The sequence below is a fragment of the Corvus moneduloides genome, chromosome Z (assembly GCF_009650955.1).
Source record: "Corvus moneduloides isolate bCorMon1 chromosome Z, bCorMon1.pri, whole genome shotgun sequence".
Classification (NCBI taxonomy): Eukaryota; Metazoa; Chordata; class Aves; order Passeriformes; family Corvidae; genus Corvus; species Corvus moneduloides.
This window is the reverse complement of record NC_045511.1, coordinates 67,968,467-67,988,654: the sequence shown is the minus strand read 5'-3', so window position 1 is coordinate 67,988,654 and position 20,188 is coordinate 67,968,467. Positions and strand designations below refer to the sequence as shown.

The 20,188-nt window shown below is 41.0% G+C and overlaps 1 protein-coding gene across 8 annotated transcripts in view; it reads right to left on the bottom strand.

The window, feature by feature from the left end:
• IQGAP2 (IQ motif containing GTPase activating protein 2) overlaps positions 1-20,188 on the bottom strand; it is a 124,205-nt gene that overhangs the window by 81,939 nt on the left and 22,078 nt on the right. The gene's annotated exons all lie outside the window — the stretch shown is intronic.

Sequence of the window (20,188 nt, the reverse complement as noted above, 5' to 3'; positions counted from 1 at the left end):
CGTATGAAGGACTAAGAGGGACTGGTCTAATTATCTTTAGCAGTGCTAAGCCGCTGCTCAATTTTTTTTTTTTTTTTACTAATCTAAAATGAGAGCTTGTGTAGATCAAACGTTGTCACTAAATCATAGATCATTACCCCAGTAAAGATTACATTACCCATCAAAGATGTACATGCCTGCTCTTTGTCAAAGAGATCAGCGTGTTTCATTATGAGGTGTGGGTCTGTTTCACCTGATTTGAATACTTGTTCTGTGTATGGTCCTCTATGCATCTCCCCTACAAACCTAGGAATTGCCATGAGTCTGAGGACAGCGGTACTCATTATCTTCTAAAAATGCTTTACTCTGCTTTCTAGGCACAGATCACCAGAGCCGCTGTGTTATTGGGCAGCTCAAGCTAAGTTTATGTTCTTGCCCAACACCACATATTCTTAGCCTAGGATTTATGGGCCATATCTGAATTGCTAACAAAAAAAAGTGACATCGCTTACACAGCATCTGAAGTTGACCATCTGACATACCAAGTTAGATGCTACAGATGTATGACCGCTCCACCTTTAGCGGTGAGAGCAAGTACAGAAAGGCTGTGTGTCCTTATCACTACTCTTTCAAGTGACAAATGTGCTGACGTGTAAAGGTTGCTTTCCAGTTAAATGGTTCAACACTCTCACTAAACATATATACTGTTCTTTTTATGTTTAATCTCTATTTAAACCTCTTTTTTTTATTCAAGTAGTATTTAATGACATTCTGGATGGAGATCTTTTCAAAACAACAAGAGTTATTTCCCTAAGAACCCTAAGTTGATGCTTTGGAAACATTTAAGATTAAGAAGGAGAATATGGGTGGCTTTTTGGCTGACTAACAGCTCTGACACAACATCTTCATGATAAATTTTCATCTGGTCAGTAGGGCTCACACAGAGGTCTTCCTTGATATATCCATTTCAAAAGAAATAAATCTCGCACAGAAAGGAACTTGGCATCTGTCTCTAACCAAGAGTGCTTCTTGAAGTAAAGCCACTAAGCCTCATTCATTCTGACCCAGAAAAGGCTACTACTATAACTGCTGGGATTTCTCCAGATCTCCACAAGTACCTTGATGGAAGCTGCAATAACCCCAAACAAGTGATTAATACCTAGACAGCAACCTTGGCATCCAGCAGAAAGCTGTTTTCATAAAGTTTCATTATTGTTTTTCCATGTGTTATAACCAGCTTTTGCCTCACTCCTGTCTAGTAATCTCCACTGTATCTCCACTGATGTCCACTGTATCAGGGTTCCCCAGTAAAGGGAAAGCCAAACATCTCCTTTAATTTTTTGAAGTAACCCTTTGGCCCAACCCATGAGCCAGTTGCTCACCGATCACATGATGTGTTTATCCAGCTGTGTGCTGGACATTTTGTCCAGAAGGATCCTGTGAGAGACAGTATCAAAAGCTTTACTGAAATCCAAAAGGATTACATCAAATGGTTTCCCTTGATCACCTAGGTGAGTTACATTGTCATGAATGGAAATCAGGTTTGATAAGCCAGACTTTCCTCTCATGAAGCCATGTGGGCTGTGACCCATGACTGCATTGTCTTTCAGGTGTTTGTCAAAACATCCCAGAATAGTCCACTCCATAAATTTACCAGGCATTGAAGTGAGACTGACAGGCCTGCAGTTACAAGAGTAGTCCTCCTTGCCCTTTCTGAAAACTGGGACAATGTCAACAGCTTCCAGTCAGCTGGCACCTCTCTGGATTTCCAAGGCCACCCAAAAATTGAGAGAGGTTTTGCAATGGACTCACAGCCAGCTCTTTGAGAATTCTTAGATGGATCCCATCAGGCCCCATAGACCTGTAGGGAGTCAGCTGTAGCAGCAGATGCCCAGAACCACATATTCTGTAATTCTAAGTAACACTTACAAATAAGAATAATTGGGCCACAAGTACTAGATTTACACATTTTCTACTTAATTGTATGATGTCTAATCAGCAAGTGATGAGTATGTGGACTTAAGCAAGTGTACTCTTACAGCGAGAATCAGATGAGACCACAACCTAGAAATACTGGATGCTAATTTGATTTCTAGATGTAATGAAAGCCACAGCCAGCACTATTTGTCTACACCGCCCAGCACACTGACTGTATTGTCACTTGCCTTTCCTACATCAAATGCTAAACTGAAATACCAAGTAAATTGCAAGAGCTTCCAAATTCAATGATAAAAGGCAGTAATTGTTCTAATGCCTGGAAACTGTGGAATGAAGATTAACAAATTATGAACATCTGGCTACCATCAAATCATACTTTGTGGAGCACAGAAGAGCATTAGCTGAACCAAAAGTATCTTATGTTTCTACCTTCATGCACACCAACTGGAAAAATCCTTGCCAGAAAAAGTATCTGCACTGCACATAATAACAAACAGCTGTTCTGAAGCCTAACCAATTCTCTTTTCCAAGAAAGAAAAGTGTCAGCCAGCAAGGAGCATAGCACAGGAGCTGCAGCTGTGCCATGGCAGCCACTTCCTTTACCAATACTCAGTTGCTGAAGCCAAGAGGAGAAAATCTCTTCCAGGTTGCATCACAACTGCTTCTTCCCTAGGTTGCATCACACCTGCCAGGGTTTGCTCTGAAACGGGATGAAAGCTATTCAGGTCAGGGAGGCTTAGTCTGTAGCAATCATGATTTGCATGAAAAAGAAACCTCCTGGAAACAGACTACACCCAGGTGTAGACACATGCTTATTAATAAACCAAATGGCTAGGTGGCTTACTTTGACAAATCTTGCACCTCTTAATCCCAAGTCTGAACATTAAAATAAGAATCAACAGATGTATATCTGTTTTCTGTGTCATTATGCTTGTTCTCATGTAAAAAGCAGCATTATTGAGCTGATAGCATTCTGTTATGGGGTAGGATAGCCTAAAAGGACAAATATTACACAATGATTCCTTTCAAGCACAGCATACTGGCAAACTTCCATCACTTGCAAACAAGAAGTTTGACCTGGGGGGATGAACTTACATAGAATTTAAGATCTCATTAAAATATGTGGTTAGGGTTTCTCATTACAGCAAAAAAAATGTGAATGCAACATAAAAACATCACCAAATTTCTGAGCATGCAGAAAAATTGGTACAGTGTTTTAATCATAATTTACTGTCTTTGCAAAATCAGGGAGATGATATTGATTCTAAATACTTTTGCTTCTGATGTTCAAGATAAAGACCCACACCTGTTTGGGGCAAAGAAGGGGATGCCAGTAAAGGGTGGGAGCCTATCTGGCAGTCATAAACAGGAAGCAAGTCTCTCAACAGCTTCAAAAGCAAAGGCTGAGGAAGATGCAGTAGTGGGAAGAACTAGGATTGACTGTAAGAGAATTGCAAAAAGGGAGCCAGAAGAAAACTCTGCTTTTTTTTTAAACCAAAGTGATGAGACAGAACAAGAGTTAGAAAATATCTTTGAAACAAAAACTCTGCCAATGACCCGCTTAATGTAAGTGTTTAACACCATGTTTTTAACTCTCAAAATTACTATAGCTAATTACCACGTCATCATCAAATATCTTGGTTATAAAAACTGTTTAATCTGACATGTTCAGAAGTTGTTTAATCTAGGGATCAGTGACTATCAGGGCTTAGGCACTCCAAGAAATGCATCACCAAGGATGGGCAGACCTTGTTCCCCTCTCTGTAGGCAAGTCCCCCAACAAATACAGAGCTGTGATCCTCTAATAATCACCATATAGCTAGCATAAATGTGTTGATAGTTATAGCACGTCTAAGCTACTTTAAAAGAGCAAGGAACACAGTGTGCTTTAGCAGTTCATTATTAGACGCAAATCATTGTTTACAGCATGAGTATACAGTTTACAGTTCAACATTTGGATGGAGCAGAACAAAGATCTTCTTATCCTTACAGAAGTGAGCACTGAGCACTTCTTCTGAGGGAGGAGCAATGTTTAAACTGTACCAATTCAAAATTTCAAAAATTGCGAAGAATTATCTTTTTAAAAAAAGATAATCATTATGAATATAGCTGTTCATCACATTACTTAAGGTATTCATATCCTACCTGCTGAGAGAGGTCACAACAAAACTTTGTCCTGGCAAGTATCAGAAGCCCACCATGGGGCAAGCCTGCTTTACCTGATGGTCCTACAGGCTGTCAGCTTTCTGCACAACACATCACCACCAGAGTTTTCACCCATCCCTTTCATCACAGCTCCAACCAGGCTAGACTCCAAAGTTTTCTGCCCCCTCCTCAACTGCACAGCCTTGCAATCCCATCTATCCACCTCTTGCCTGGGTGCTTAAGGAGAGAAAGAACAGTATTTTCATCCTATGAAGAATCAATCTTCTCTTCTCATCCAAAAAGCTACCCCTCAGTTCCCCATCTCCTTCTTCCCTGCTTTTCCAGTTTCTTGGACTGTTTGACTGTGTCCTGTTGGGGCAGGCTCCTGGGAGAAGTTTGCTGTGGCTGTTCCTCTTCTGCCTGTATGGGTCACCCCTACTCCCCCAAACCATTAATCCCTGTTTGCTTCTGCTCTTCATCTGGCTCCCTTCCTTCAAGCTCACACTTTAATTCTTCTGATGTCATCCTAGTCTAATTTCTGCCATAAAGACTGTTCATGACTTTGCCAGCTGCTTTTCCCAGGACATACTCTGAGGCTAAAGCAGATGAACAGCAAGACAAACTCTCTTCAAATTCAGGAACAGACTTTATCAGCAGTGGCCAGGGAACTGCGACCTCAAATCTGTCCCCAACATGCAGATCCAGCTGATGGAACATCAAATATCACACTCAGAAAAGCTTTTCATCTTTCCCTTCCCTTTTTCTCTGCTGATGAAACCATTTGGTTGTGGTATAATCAGAGGGGAAAGCTGAACATCATCTTAACCTGTTTCTTTTACCAATGCACATCTAAGTATTGCTATTTCCTCATCAAAACCTCATGCTTTGACACACTCAGTGACAGCAATAAAGCATCTGCACCATACCATGTTCAAAAGTTTTCATTCTCTGCCTGCCTAGCAGAAAGCCATGTGTGCTACAGCAGTGCCATACTTGCTGTGCACTGTCTTTTATATATACCGAGACAGGATATTCACTGTATTCATCCCTAATCTGTTCAAGTAGGTCACTCAGAGTTCAGTGTTGCACACACCACTGAGAAAGTATCTGGAAAACAGTATTTCCCCAAATACTCTGAAAAAGCATGTCAAACACAGAGCTCAATCAATGTGACTACCTATAAAAACCCCCAGATTTAATCAAAGCAATAACTTGCCAAAGTCTGAACCTTGAGGCCCCCTTATCTGTAGACTTAGATCTTCAGTAGCTAGTGAAGCACTTCTAAAATGAGACATAGTGGGGGTGAAAGGAGAGAAGTGACAGAAAAAAGAGATTGGGCCCCTCTGCTCTGGTGGGATCCTAGAGTCTGGAGTGCTGCATTCAGCTCTGGGCAGTCCCAAGGACAGGAAGGACACTGACCTGTTGGAGCAAGTCCAGGGGAGGAACACCAAGCTGATTAGAGGAACTGACCACCTCTCCTACAAAGAAGTGCTGAGAGTCTTGGGTTTGTTCAGCCTGAAAAAGAGAAGGCTTAGGGATAACCTAATTGTGGCCTTCCAATACCTACAAGGGAGCCTACAAGAAAGATGGAGACAGACTTTTGATGGAAAGATGGACAGCACGGGGGAGAAAAAACTGAAAGAGTAGGTTTAGATTTGATATTAGGAAAAAATTCTTTACTATGAGGGTGGTGATGCACCAGAACAGGTTGCCCAGAGAAGTTATGGATATCCCATCTCTGGAACTGTTCAAGACCAGACAGGCTTTGAGAACCTGGTTTAGAGAAAGGTGCCCCTGTCCAAGTCAGGGGATTGGAAATTGATGGTCTCTAATGGTCCTTTTAAACCAAACCATTCTCTGATTTCAGGAGCTAGCATCAGATTTGTATTAAAAGTATTTTAGTTCCTACAACACACTCGATCAGTGGTAACAACTTGCCAGCTGTAATTCTTACACACCAGAAGAACAGAGCTACTGCTGACTTTAATGGGGCAGGCTCAGAAATGAACATGAAGTTAGATCTTAGAGATTGCATTTTTAAAGTTTTATAAAAAAGATATTAATGGGCTCCTTAGAAACCTGGGTGCATGGCTCTTTACTATTCACATAATGGAAAATTGTCAAACCTGCTGAATATAAACAAGTCAAATAAAACAAAGCTATCAGTCTCCTCTCATATATCCTTGCACATTCCCAGTGAAAGAGGAAGAAAAGGTCTGGATCACTATGAAACACGTACTGAGTGTTTCTTACACAGTTTTGCTCAGGAAAGGGGCAGGAGTCCATCTTCAACTCACATGCAGGTATGGCAAATTTATAACTCAAAACACTTCTTCCAGTCTCCAACCTTGAAAATCTACCATAGGACAATAAGCTATTTCACAAGCTGTTAGGTAACTTCTGTAGATCAAGTAATAAGTCTCTGATGCATCTTGACAGGTTCACATCAATTAATAAATTGTAGTTAGAAGTCTTACACCTCTAGGAAAATCCAGCACGGTTCACTTACAGCACCATAAGCTAGCATAGCTAACAGAAGTGAATTACAATAAAGGCTCATTTTTATCACCAGCTCAAGCACTTTTGACCTTTAAAACACGACCTCTATTCAAGGCAGAATTGTACTTTAAATTCATTAAGGATGTATTAAGTCAGGATACTTCATCATGATTTCTGAATGTGTGCCTTGAGAGAAACTTTCCAACAAATGATGCAGGAGGAGAAAAGATGCCTGAGGTTATTCAGTTTTTTGGCTCACTGATCAGACTCCTTGGAGTAATATGGTCATCATGAAAACATTCTGCAAACACTAACTCAATAGTATTTCAATGTTTAAATGTCAAAATTGGATGAAAGCAGTATTGTGCAAAAGCACTAACAACAGTTATTTTAGAAAGTGCTTTATCAGGCATTACCAAAGCTGTACTTCTAAACAAAGCAGTTTTCTTGTTTTACTTGCATGCTCTAATGCTTCCCAGACAGAATTTTTACTAGTAGGCAGCCATGTGAAAAGATTCACTGCCTTGAGGTGATACCTCCAATTTTACACTAGACACATTCTTATTTTAATAGCAACACTCAAAGAGCTGAACGCTTCACATCAAATATTTTTAGACCTAGTTCAGGTAACAAATTTGCATATGCTTTTCCCAAATCCTTGCTCCACCAGTCATGAGAAAAGTAGGTGTTTCTCTCCTGTAGCAGGAGGAAAACCTCAGTTGCAGATTATTCTTCTGTACCTGCTTCTGCAGCTACAGATGCTCAAGCAAACCCCATGCTACCCCTCCCTGCTCTGTCCCAGCACTGCATGTACCAGCACAATTATCTGACCTGAAACAAATGGCTAAGAGAAGGTGATGACAGAGAAAGGTTAGGAAATTTGTTCACTCGCTTCTTTAAATGAATCTGAGAAGTGGAACACCTATAAAACAACAAGAGCAAGTAGTTCCTTCAGTGCCTTCTTAGCACAGACATCAGCCAAGAGCACAACATTTTTTTCTTCGAAAAAACAATGGACTGTTTTGCCTGCCTGGGAAAAGCACAAGCTGTCATAGCATTTAATTTACAGAAACTGTTTCTTTCACCTTTACCTTATTCTGTCAGTCTCTTTATTAAAAAAAAAAAAAAGAAGAAAAAAAAGGGGGACTGTTTTGGTGCAATGTCTTTAAAAAAAAAAAAAAGTGTTAAAAGGAATTTGCTTATTCGTGAAAACTCCCAAATGAACCTCACACTCCCTCTCCCAATTCTTGCCATTCCTGTAAGCAAGAGAAAAAGACTCAGATAAAACCAAAACATGCTACGAATTTCTTATTATGCCTTTTTATTGGCGATGAACCATAAGCCTTTTGTAGATAATTTTTTCGTAACAGCCACCTGCTTATTCACATCCTATGTCACATGAAAGGCCACACAGCACACTCAGCACTAATTACTAATCTAATCATGTTATCAAAGTACCAGCTAAGCAGGATCTTCAGAGAAGATACAATTCCTCTGGTGACACCCAGCTCAGACAGCACAGAAACATAAATAACCATGGAGCCCTGTGAACTCTGCCCTGAGACAGTGCCTTCTTTTGAAACCTGTGATCTTGACATCGATGTAAATCAGAAGCCGTGCATGTGTGTTTTCTCTTTGACCGTGCTGGAAATGAATAGATTGCTGAAAATTCTGCACTGCAGTGTAGGTATCAATGCTTTTAAGAAGCCTGTAAAGCAATGGCAGAGTTCAGCCCTTGTCTTTAGGTTTTGAAACCTAAAGACAAGCCACAAGAAAGTGAAAGTGCTTAGAGATGAACAGATCAAATTCTTTCTGCACTAAGGCAGAACCTAAACAAAAAATTCATTAAGTATAATCTTTTGCTGACATACAGATTTTGACTTTACTTGCTGAAAGCAGAACAAATACAAATAACAGTTCTGCTGACCCTAGTGAATGTTCAGTACATAAGGAGCCCTTTACAGATTTCAGAGGAGGTCTCAATTCAGCTGCTGCAGTGTACTGCCTCTTCCTTGGCATCTCGGGTTATTAAAGGTCAGTCTTGTTAAATCCTCCAGTTACCCCTGCTCTCCTAGTCTTTTTTTGCACTGTAATGCACAAATTCAAACTTTTGTTAGACATCTTACAAAGGTCTGAAAATGCTGTTTAACATGGGGTTTGTTATTATGGTCATTATTGCATTGTATCATTTTTGTTATTATCATCATCACTGTTATTTTCATCATCATCATTATTATAATTATTAAAAGGCTTTTCACCCATAGGGTGGTCGGGCACTGCAACAGACCCCCCAGGGTATTGGCCACAACACCAATCCTGACAGAGCTCAAGAAGTATTTGAATGACACTCTCAGGCACATGGTGTGATTTTTGGGGTTGTTGTGAGCAGGGCCAGGAGCTGGACTTTGATGCTCTTTGTGGGTCCCTTCCAGCTCAGGATACTCTGTGATTTCCTAAGAAGCAAAATAACTGCTGTTGACATTGAAAATACCATTGCAATCTCAGCCAGTAACCACCACAGCAAATGAGTTACTCCCTGCAAGTTTCAAGCACTGAAAACTGAAGCAGACCCCATTTTTTCTTACTTATATTATTCTCTAACAATAAAGAAACACAAGATGCTACAAAAATAATGAGAAGCCTCCCTATACGCCTACCTTGTCCTCAACAGAGTAGGAGTGCATAAGCTCACAAATAAGCAACACTTCTGGGACAAATTCTGTTCTCTTCGATTGCTTCTCAATCAGAAAAACAGTATGTGCTACTAAGCGTCATGTGATACCACTTTGACCCTGAGGAAGTGGAGAAAATGTTGAAATTGGAATCACAACAAAACTATACTTACTTAGGAAAGACAGATCAAGGTCTCTCTCTGTTGAGACAGAAAGCAGCAGGAATATTAAAAAATACATTCAGCTTTATACACTGAAAATAAAAATATGCCAATACCATTCAATACTTTACCTTGCGTTTACCAAGACTTCAAGTTAAGTGTAAGCTCTCCCCAGAATAGATAGCAGACATCCCATATTAAGTATTACACTAATCACAAGGTTAGATCAGGGCTCTTGTGGGAAGAAAAAAAAATGGAAAAGAGGCATGAAGGATTTGAAAATACTGTAAAAGCATGCTATTAAAAATTCAAAAACCTGCAAACACATCTTTCAATGCCATCAGTACTTCAGAAAAAAAAACCCAAAAAACAAACCATAATTTTTCCCCCTCTCTCAATAGCTTATGATCAATGTTAAGTGGAATTTTTGTTTTTGAAAACAGTTGAAGATGGTGTGCCTCAAAAGTTACTGGGTGGATCAAGTCAACACTTCCCTATTCTGTAGATGTTAAACAGAAAAATGGGAAGCCCTAAAACCCAACTTCAGTCACGAATCACATTGAACTCTGTTCCAGCTAAGAGATTGCCAGACCAAGGCCTGGCACTCCTCCAAACATGCTGCAGAGTAAATCCCACATGACCGGGTCTGTACATCAGGCAAATGCAGATGTACTTGAATAAAGGACAATGTGCTTTCCTTGGATCATGGCAAGGGAGAGGATGCAATCTGCAACTTGGAATCTGTCAGGAAAGAAAGACATTCCAGCTTTTAGCATCTACTGATGTGACATCATTTCACTGCTTTGTTTCCTTAACAGAGAAAAAGAGTTTGGCACAATGTGTAAATAGATATTTGATATTTACTCATTTCAGAGCAGCCTGTTTGACAGCCAGTCTTTAAAGATACTCCTGCCACAGAATGTAATTTATGATGCAATTCATGCTGCGATCCTTTCTCCATGGCCAGTGACAGGCTGCCCTATGGCAAATGTGACTGGCATGCAGCAGCATCCTCCATACCCCCACCCAGCCTCACATCCCAGGAGCAGCAGACAGGGTCCATAACCTGCATGCAATGGCCCTCCACAAATTCCTCCCACTCTTAAGCCTCCTGTCTGGGGTACTTTCTGCACATTTCCAGTGAACCATTTCCCTGTCTTTCCTTGCTCCCACAGCTTCTTCTATTCTATCCACTGGCAAACAAAACACACCAGTGACCTGAGCATAACTACAACACAGCAGGGCAATTTCTGCGCAGTGGGATATGCATGACTGCAGAAATCACTGTGTTTTTTATTGCCTTAGTGGACAAATTCTGCCTTTGGACCTAAAACAAGCAGACTTAGAGAACAGAATGATAGGGATAATGAAAAGCATTGAGTTTAAGTAAATTTCATTCATTACAAAAGTTCCTCTTACATTCTTAGTGCATCAAATGTTATAAACCACCCACCTGCTTTGATGGTAAACAAGTTTTAGGAATAGTTAAAATGCTATAGCTGACAGAAGGGCTTGAGTTGTCAGACTAGCTTTATCACTTCTCTTGCGGGGTGAATACGTCACCAATAGCTCATGTGAGAGCAATAAAAGCCAGGATGAGAATACAGTCTCTCATGTTTGCCATCTCACAAAGTGAGCAGTGTACTCCTACATTGCAGGAATTACAACACATCTTTACAATTGCCAATCCGAGACCTCTCATCTCGGGGCAGTCTAGCTGTTTGTCCTCTGGATAGCTGGAAAATTATACATGGTATTAGCCATCATCCTACCAGAATAAATCTGTACTCAATGCCACAGTACAACTCACTTGTCAACACTTAACAATTCAACTTGAATAATTTAAAAAATACCTGTAAGATTCTTTCCCCTTCAAGCTAGTAGATCTGCTGCACTTGCAGAGAGTGGAGGTGTCTTCTTCCAAGCCAGAACTTGCATAGCATTTACAGACACTGGAAGCTGTATGAAGTACTTTCCAGCACTTCAAGCTCAAGAGCAGCTCCTTCTATTCACTTGAGAGGATTCATTAACAACCCTTCCCCCAGACTCAAATTTTTCAGGCTCAAAACCCATTTAGATCTCAAGTCTCTGCTTCTGAAACCAATTTCAGGCCTTAGTTGTCAAAAATGGAGCTAGTGTATAGTAAAAACAGTGGAATACATTAAATGTTTGAGGCCATGTTCTGCTGCCACTGCTGAAACAGATCACCAGTATCTCACCTCTTTATTTTGTGCCTAACACAAGGCTAATTCTGACACATACACCAGATCACAGCAAGGATATTTGGGCTACCATTTCTCTTTTCACAAAAGAGATAACTCCACTAGTTATCTCTTCTAGGTTTTTTCTTTCATCTGTTTGTGAACTGGTATCTAATAGCACCAACCGCTTCATATGAGACACCAACAAGTTCATATGATTTGAAACTGTGAAATAAAAATCTTGTCAAGAAATTTTTTCTTCCTTGTGTTTTAAACAAATGAAGTTGAGTATTTTCTTTAAGTTGTACTAATTCAAGAATGCATGCCAGTTCCATAACTCAGTTGAAAAACAGATACATCACTAAATTTTCCAGGGACTGGTTTGGCTTAAAGAATCTTTCCCCTGCTGGTATTAAATCTGGGATTGAAGAGATTACCCTGAAACCTCTCCTCCTGTGCATTACAGAAAGTGCATAAGCAATTCAAAGAAACATGGACAGCTGGAAAACAGAAACACTGAAGAACAGAGCCATTTTCACAGCTCTCTCCAGTTTGAGTGAGGTGGAAAGAATTTGAGGAGTTTACATAGCCCCACACAGAGGTCTGCACATGCCTATCTAAATCTGGCAACAAAAACAGCAAAAGCAAGGGAGGCTGTCACTCTATCAGCCTCAAATGACAGTGGCTCCAGAACATCAAGAAGTGCCCTGACAAATGTCCAAGCTCCTAAAAAGTCCATATAGGCTCTTACCTACTCTGGGACACTACTATACCTCTTAAGAGAGCTTTGAATTTAAATGCAGGTGAATAGAAAGTCATCTTTATCAAAGCACATGAATCATGGAGACCAACAGCAATCAAAAGCACCATACACTGCAGATGGCTGAGCCACACAACCTCACAACTCAACCAGCCTAGTTGTAAATCTGACCACGTGTTGCTTTAAAAAGCAACCGCACCTCTTGCAGAGGACTGCCACTCATCTCGTGGTGGGGAACACTGGTTGTGCAACAGCTCTATCTACTAACACAGGATTCACATGGTCTGTGGCAAGCAACGTCCACAGCCAAAGCAGTTTCCAGCATTACTCCATTCTTCAATATGAGATACAAACTGCCAGAGTGCTCCTTCTCTGGGCAGTGAACTATTGAGACATTTGCAACAGAAGTGATTTTTAAAGGAACCCAGACTACATCCCTCAGAAACTGCTTTATTCTACAAAGTGCTTGCTTGCAGTACCTTAAAGGCAAAAGCTGGGTGCAAGGTCATACCTACACATTCAGTGAGCACTGATCCCTCCACTCCTTGAGCTGCTTTTCCCATCCAGAACTGGAGGTATAGCAGCACACTGGTTCTTTTGCAAGTCTCAACAATCATTGGACCGATTTTAGGATTTCCAGTCTCAAAGCAGTAGCTACATCATAGAGATGTGGATTTCTAGCAAGGAAACCACAAGGTAATAGCAAAAACCTCCTGCTCTAAGAGCATGTTTCTTGTGAACAGTCATTTTTTGTATCCAATACAGTAAGATTCCCTGCACACCTGTGGGAACCTCACTAGCAGCAGTGGTCAGTACAAAGTAGTGCTGTAAAGGTCACCACATACAGATGCTGCTCCATCTCTTCTGACCTATGAAGAGCTATTCATCCTCCCCACAATGCTTTCTGCCAGAGCCTGAATAAACACTTCTTCCAAAGATCAACAGCTCTTCAGGATGTGATAAGCTGAGAAAGAAAGATCTCAACATGTGAAAAGCACACTTCTGCAAAGGGGCTGTTAAGAAGCAAATTCCATCAGTCCAGGTAATTTCCTCCTCTGGTCCAAAACAAACAGGCAGATGGTGCCATAAAGCTTTCTGAGTGCTACACTAGGGATATAGCCCAATGGAATGTGTGCCAGGGAGAATGCACCATTCTCTGGTCAGCTATTCCAGCAGCATGGCATGCAACCATGGCAGCCCGCAGTCCAGCATAGGTGACATGGGCACAGCACACAAGCACTGCCACACATGCTGTCATTTTTTTCATCATTAACATGCAGAGAATCAAAGGCCTTGGCTGCTCTCACGTAAACAGGAAACAGTGCAGAAGGACTTACCCAAAGGTCAAGAGCAACACTTAAGTCCTTAAACATTAAGCAAAAGATGTCGATCCTTCCCAACAGCAGCTTCATACAGCTCTCTTAGGCAAGGTGCAAACCTTAAATACCTCTGCTACCTCTAATATCCACAGTTGTGTTCCTCTCTACACATCTCAGCCCCAAGCTTTCCTTTAGTAGCCTTCAAGGACAGAGTTTTAGCTTGGTGATGTGCAAGCCTCCCTGTCCTACTCCTCCATGCGCTCCCCATGGTAATGTAACTACTCAGCCACTACTGACACCTCCATGAGGCCACCTCAGGTCATGCTTAACATTAACTAGGAGCTACCCAGGATGCAGAATGAAGCCATCGCTTTGATCTGACAATCAGGTAGTCTTGTGAGTGGAGTGTAAAGTCAAAGAAGCTTTCTAGATAATCCAAGATGTAGAGGGGAAAGTGAAGGAGAAAAGAAAATGCCATGTGCTCTCCTGAAGAAGCTGAGCCTACAAACACCAATACAAGGGCAGCAGACCATGAACTAACTTCAAATTTGTCAGTCTTCCATCAAAAAAAAAAAAACCAGCCCAAACTACAATTCTTTTACAAGGCAGTAGTGCCTAAAAGAAAGGTGGAAAACTTTAAGAAAGAGAACTAACTGGCTCTGAAGGGACTATACTGTTAGCTTCAATGCATGCTATGGGACAAGTGCCATATGGTTCAGTCTACAAAAACAAAGCTCACATCCATCATTACTCGGCATCATTATTCCACAGCTATACAAACTCAGCAATGACCCATTACATGTTACCTCAACATGCCAGTAAGCAGGTCAATGCATCCTGTACAGAAACTAGCACAAAAGGTTTCTCTCGCCTTTAGATCTCACCATTAAGACTGTTCATATGCAAATATCACTATCCAAGCAATTATTGGATTGATTGATATCACTGACACTTGCATACAAAAATTCTGTCTTATCCGCACAATCGTATAACTCTCCAAAATAAAAAACTGTTCTACCAATATCTGGCAGTCTAGGTAAGTATGCTGAGGACCAAGACATGAAACAGCAAGTGTACTTGTTGATCAGTACTTCTGTATGGACCAAGATACTTCAGCAACAAGTATACCACAGCTAAGTATGTTTCTTCAAAGTATTTCACCTCATGATGCACCCTAATTTCAAACACTTGACCTTTACAGAGGTCCTGCCAGCCATGTTCACTAGTACTTTATTTGGCTTAAAGCAGGCTTAAAGTAAAGTTCATAATTTACAACATGATAGTAGACTCTCAATCCCAAGAGAATTTTCTGACAAACTCATACAAAACATGTTACTAAGAAGTATTTTAATATTTTCTGCCTACAATTGCATATTTTTACAGCTAGATTACAATATTTTATATTTACTAAAGGCACAGATCTTTAAAGATTTGCTGTAGTCTGAAATCATATGAGTAACATTAATTCACTCATGACCTGCCAGGGCTGAATGGTTGCCATAATTTTGCTCCTGGAGAAACAGCAACATGAAACCTGGCAGACCTCCCTTGTAGTACACCAAGTCTTTGAAGGACTCTGGTACCTTCCCCAGAAACAGAGTGGCCCCCTAAGCCACAGTCTCACAGTCTTGGCAACTGCAGCTTTCCACTGTGCTATGGTACTGCAAAACTGTGTCAATTAAGCACTTCAGGGTTTGACCTTTTAAGTATATTAAACTGCATGTACATTTTCATTCAGCAGTTCCTAACTATAATCAATCAATACTGCAACAAGCTATTGCAAACCAATTAACAAAACCAACATTGTGAAAGAAGCAGGTTTTGGAAACAAAAATGGGTAATTTGTTTTTCTATTGAAAAAAAGTTGGGGAAGAATGAGAATTTACTTTTTCAAAATGAAAAAAATGACTTAAAAAAAAAATTTCCTGAATAGCTTTCTTTTACTGTGTCTTTATTGTCCTAATATTGAAGCTAGAGCTTCAGTGTTTTACACAAGTTACTGCCTTACTGCACAGCTGAGCAAAGAAAAAAAAGAATTCTGGCAGCTCTGGCTATGAAATTGCAGAATATAGTGTGTGAAACAAAGTATATTCCATTTCATTCAGGGAGAGTCAAGGCTAGTAAAATGAGGAGTTCCATGGTTCAAATTCAATCTTATCATGAAAAGGTATAATTTCTAAAAAGCCAAGAGAAATAGTATCTACTTAATTATGGATGATTATAAGCCTAGCCAGCCACAACACATTTACTGAAAATTTGATTTGCTTTATATGCCAAAGCTTCAATCACAATTTAAATCCTTCAAATCTGTATTATCTTTACAGTGCAGTAATTACACATCTGCAAAGAGACAAGCAACAGCAAAAGCCAAACCCAAGGCAGAATTTGATGTGTTGGGTATTTCCTTTGGAAAGAAGGACGTTGTAGTAAATATTATAATTATTGTTAAAATTCAAGAAGACATGAGGGCTTGTGACACAGCTGTCCATGCCCACCTTAGATCTTTGCTATTTTATAGTACAATTTTCCAAACTATACAGGATATGTGTCAGGGTAACATCTGGAGGGCTTCTATTAGCGGCACACATGGCTACATTTCTTGAAGTGAGAAAATCCCTATTCCTAATTGTATATTCTTGATTTTTTCTTCTCAGAAGTTCAAGGACACAGGATACTATCCATTTTTTGCTCCTTTTTGGTTTTTTTTCGTTTAGTATGCAAGAGACTTTCCTTAAAGGCAAAAGTAATAAATCAAACAATATATAGAAGCAACCAAAGCCTCATTTTATCAGATGTGTAATTTCCGGAAGAAAGATTTGCCCCTAACAGAAAAAAAATCTTTTTTCCTCAATATCAAATATAACACCCTATCAAACTTTACTGACCTCAGCAGATTATTACAGGCCTGCTCATTGTGTTTAAAAAATAATTTCCTATGCTGTATAGGTGTAACAGATACTATGTCTAGCTCAGAAGGTACTAGCAGAAGCATCAGCTACCAGTGACAGGATTCTTCTTTCATGTTAAACTTGCCAAGTTTTTATTAAAGCTGGAGTACAGGAATTAAGTGTGCAAACAGTGATCTGAAAAGCAGCTGAAAGCACACATTCTTTGCCAGTTTAATTAACTCTGGAATTTCAAAATGCAGAGCTGCTACAACATAATGTTTTGGTTACAAATATGGCGAGAAACAAAATATGCCTCCTGACATACTGTTGTCCAAGTCATGTTCTACCTCATCTTTTGCTATTTGTTTATTTCAGTACTTATTACTCTCCAGTATGGACCAAAACACATTGTCTTTCCACAGAGCTTATTATCTAAAACAGTATTTGCTGTCATTTCAGTAGCTGTCAATTGGAAAAACTCACCTTGATGTACTCATTTGAATCTATTTATTGTCATTGATATCCACAGTGTTTTGAATATTAAAAAGTCCTCTCCAAGGACTCAGGACAAAGATTAAATATGTCATGAAGGCAGTTCCCACTCCCCATAGTCATCCAGGAGGGTATTGCAGTGAGCAAGCAGGCAGCAGGCACAGCTCTGGGTGGTTTCACAACCAACTGCTGCACCTGGGGCTAAAGGCACCATCCTGCCTGCTCTGACTCAAACCCATTGCCACAAGTACACAGCAGGGGAAGAAGCCCTGCACCTCCCGTGGGTGCTGCTCCAGAGCTGGGGAGCATCCAGCTGGGACACCTCCATTCAGCTGCAGCAAAAGTTGTGGATGCCCCTCCCCTGGGAATATACAGGACCGGGGTAGATGGGGCTTGGAACAACCTGGTCTAGTGGAAAGCATCCCTGCCCATAGCAGGGTGGCTGGAACTGTGTGATCTTTAACAGATCCCTTCCAACCCAAATCCCTCTGTTGGTACTACGGATGGCCAACCCACCAGCTGGCTCCTGTGAAAGCACTCTCCCAGCACAGCTGAAGGGCAGGACCCACCATGTGCTGAGGAAGTAGCCTGCACTAAAGCCTCCCCAGCTGGTCTCATTTGAATTATGACCCTGTTGCTCTCTCTGCTTCTCTCTCACTTTCCAGAGTCCCCAGTTTTGTTCAGGCTTAATAGTGACAACAAAAATGCTATAATCATGCAGGTACAGACAAGGACTCTATACCAACCTGTTTCACCCCTAATCAAGCACACGAAATGAATAACCACGCAGAGAGGAGTGATACAGAATTTTCTCATGTCTCCCATTTTGCCACATTGGAGCTGGGACAAACATGGCCATGTGCCTTTGACATTCAAGCCTGGGCCTGACACTAGCTCAGCCACCCTGGACAACATCAGTCACCTCCTGGGGAAGCTAGGGGCTACACAGCAATGAGACACAGGCACTTCTATTTATTTCAGCAAGCTATTTTGTACATGTTTGTTGCTGGGTTGTTTCCACAATGGTAAGACCGTCCCCAGCACAAAGTCTCATAGTACAACAAAATTACCTCAGGGGTTCTCTGTGAAGGGAGAAGTTCCCCCTCACACACTCCTTTTTCTCACAGCAGCCCCATCTACCCAAAAGCACTCTCAGGGCCTTCGCCATACCCAGCATGACCACCCTTTCCTTTCTAATGAGCACTGGGACCAGTGCACTGAGGCAGAGGACAGGACATCCAGCAGCATTGTGCTGCCACATCAGATCTATCCATGACAGCCCAGTCCCTTGATAAGGGGAAGTTCAAGGCTCCTTACACTGCAAAACTCATCCCCACCTCATGCAGTAACAACCACTTAACAGTACTAGTCTATTCTGATTTTCCAAACAGAGATCCAGAAAAGCTTCCAGGTACCTCACAACCCTGGGAGTAACTGTCCTGGATATGAAGTCCTGTCATGGACTGCAGAGCTAAGGGAATGCTTCATCTAGAAAACTGCTAGTGGCAAGAATCTCTATGAAAATAAATACAAGGAAGGGGAGGTGGTTACTCATAGCAGATGCTAATTTAAGTCATTAGCTGTAAAAATAACTTCACATTTCCTTGTGAAATATCAAGGGAGCTGCTTCAAATTAACTAGAGGACTTGAGTTCAAAGTGACAAATAGCCCTGGGAAAGTGGAAGGCTGAAGAGAGCCAGGAAGAAAAAGCAGTAATAATTGCAGCAGAAGAGAAAAGGTTGGAGACTAGATGCCATAAGGCAACAGGTAGGTGAGTTGCAACATACCAAGAGAAACCTTGGGTAAAATCAAACCTTGACTCACTGAAGTTTGCTGAGATGGTGGAGCTGATCCAACATCTTCACAAATGAAGCCTACTCCCTCCCCTCTCTCCAGTGTGCAGCTGCACCCCATCCCCTTCCTCCTGCCTGCAGAGATTCTCCTCTGACCCCTTGATCAGACCAGTCAGCTCACCAAACCACAGAAAACTAACTCAACAAAAGGGCTAAGAATTCCCTGCCACAATAGCAAGCTGACTCATCTGACTGAGGGCAATCTCTTGCGACTGCAAGATGGGGGCAGTAGGAGGTGTGGAGCAGGTCAGTCCTCCCTGGCAGCAGGAAGACACTTGCCATCTTAAATAATTGAACAGGGAGCCATTGCAGGAGAAAGAGGAAGAAAGAGCAAAGGAAGTAATGTTTGCTACACCAAATGGAGCAGCGTAGTGAAGAGGAAGAAAGAATGGCTGATTTTGTAAAAATGCCCCTGGGACAAAACCACTGGCAGCCATTGAGAGGGAAACTGTGGATTCAAGGCCCAGAGCACAATTTAATAGTAGATTACTGACTGAAATACACTGGTTTACTCCATTACAAAGATTCTATGCTTTGTCTTCACACTAAAGTTTCACAGCTTGCACTACTAATCAGTAGTTCAGGTTTTGTTGTCTCAACAGAAATTCATGGGAAACTCATCCAAATACAGCTTATAACTAAAAACACCATCAACAAACAGAACAAAGCAAGACACTACCACTGGTGCCAATAACAATAACATGAGTATAATAGGCATCTTTGAAAAAGTCTGATCAGACTGAATATAAAATATGCTTTTACATACAGTAATTGCAGCACTTGAAGCTACTTCAAAAGCACAAGCATATTGTACCTTGTTTCCCTGCTCAGTAATTATGAAAATAATGTTAAATATTTGTTTTGAGAATGAAGTGCACATAGCACAGTGCATTTGCACAAAGGTGATCAAATCCCTGTGCACTTTCAAATCAGTGTTTCATCACAGGCTGTTGCTTCAAGAGATGAGTACTGCTGACCAGTAGGAACTGAAGCAAGAGCAGAATCCATCTTATTGCCCTGCCTGCACTTATGATTGTAACACTGAGATGATATTGATCATTAAACCAGTAAGAGCCCAGGTGATTTTCTGCCATTTTAGCAATCTGAGTGGCTCCACAAGCACTAGCACCAAGAAGGGAGCACAGCCGCAGAGCCAGGAGCAAAATACTTTCCCCAGTTAATCACATAAGCCTGACTCAGCTTCTCACAAAACTACAGCCTCTATCCAGCCCCTACTTCTGCTGAAAATTGACACCACAGCCAGTTTCAGGATGTTGTCTT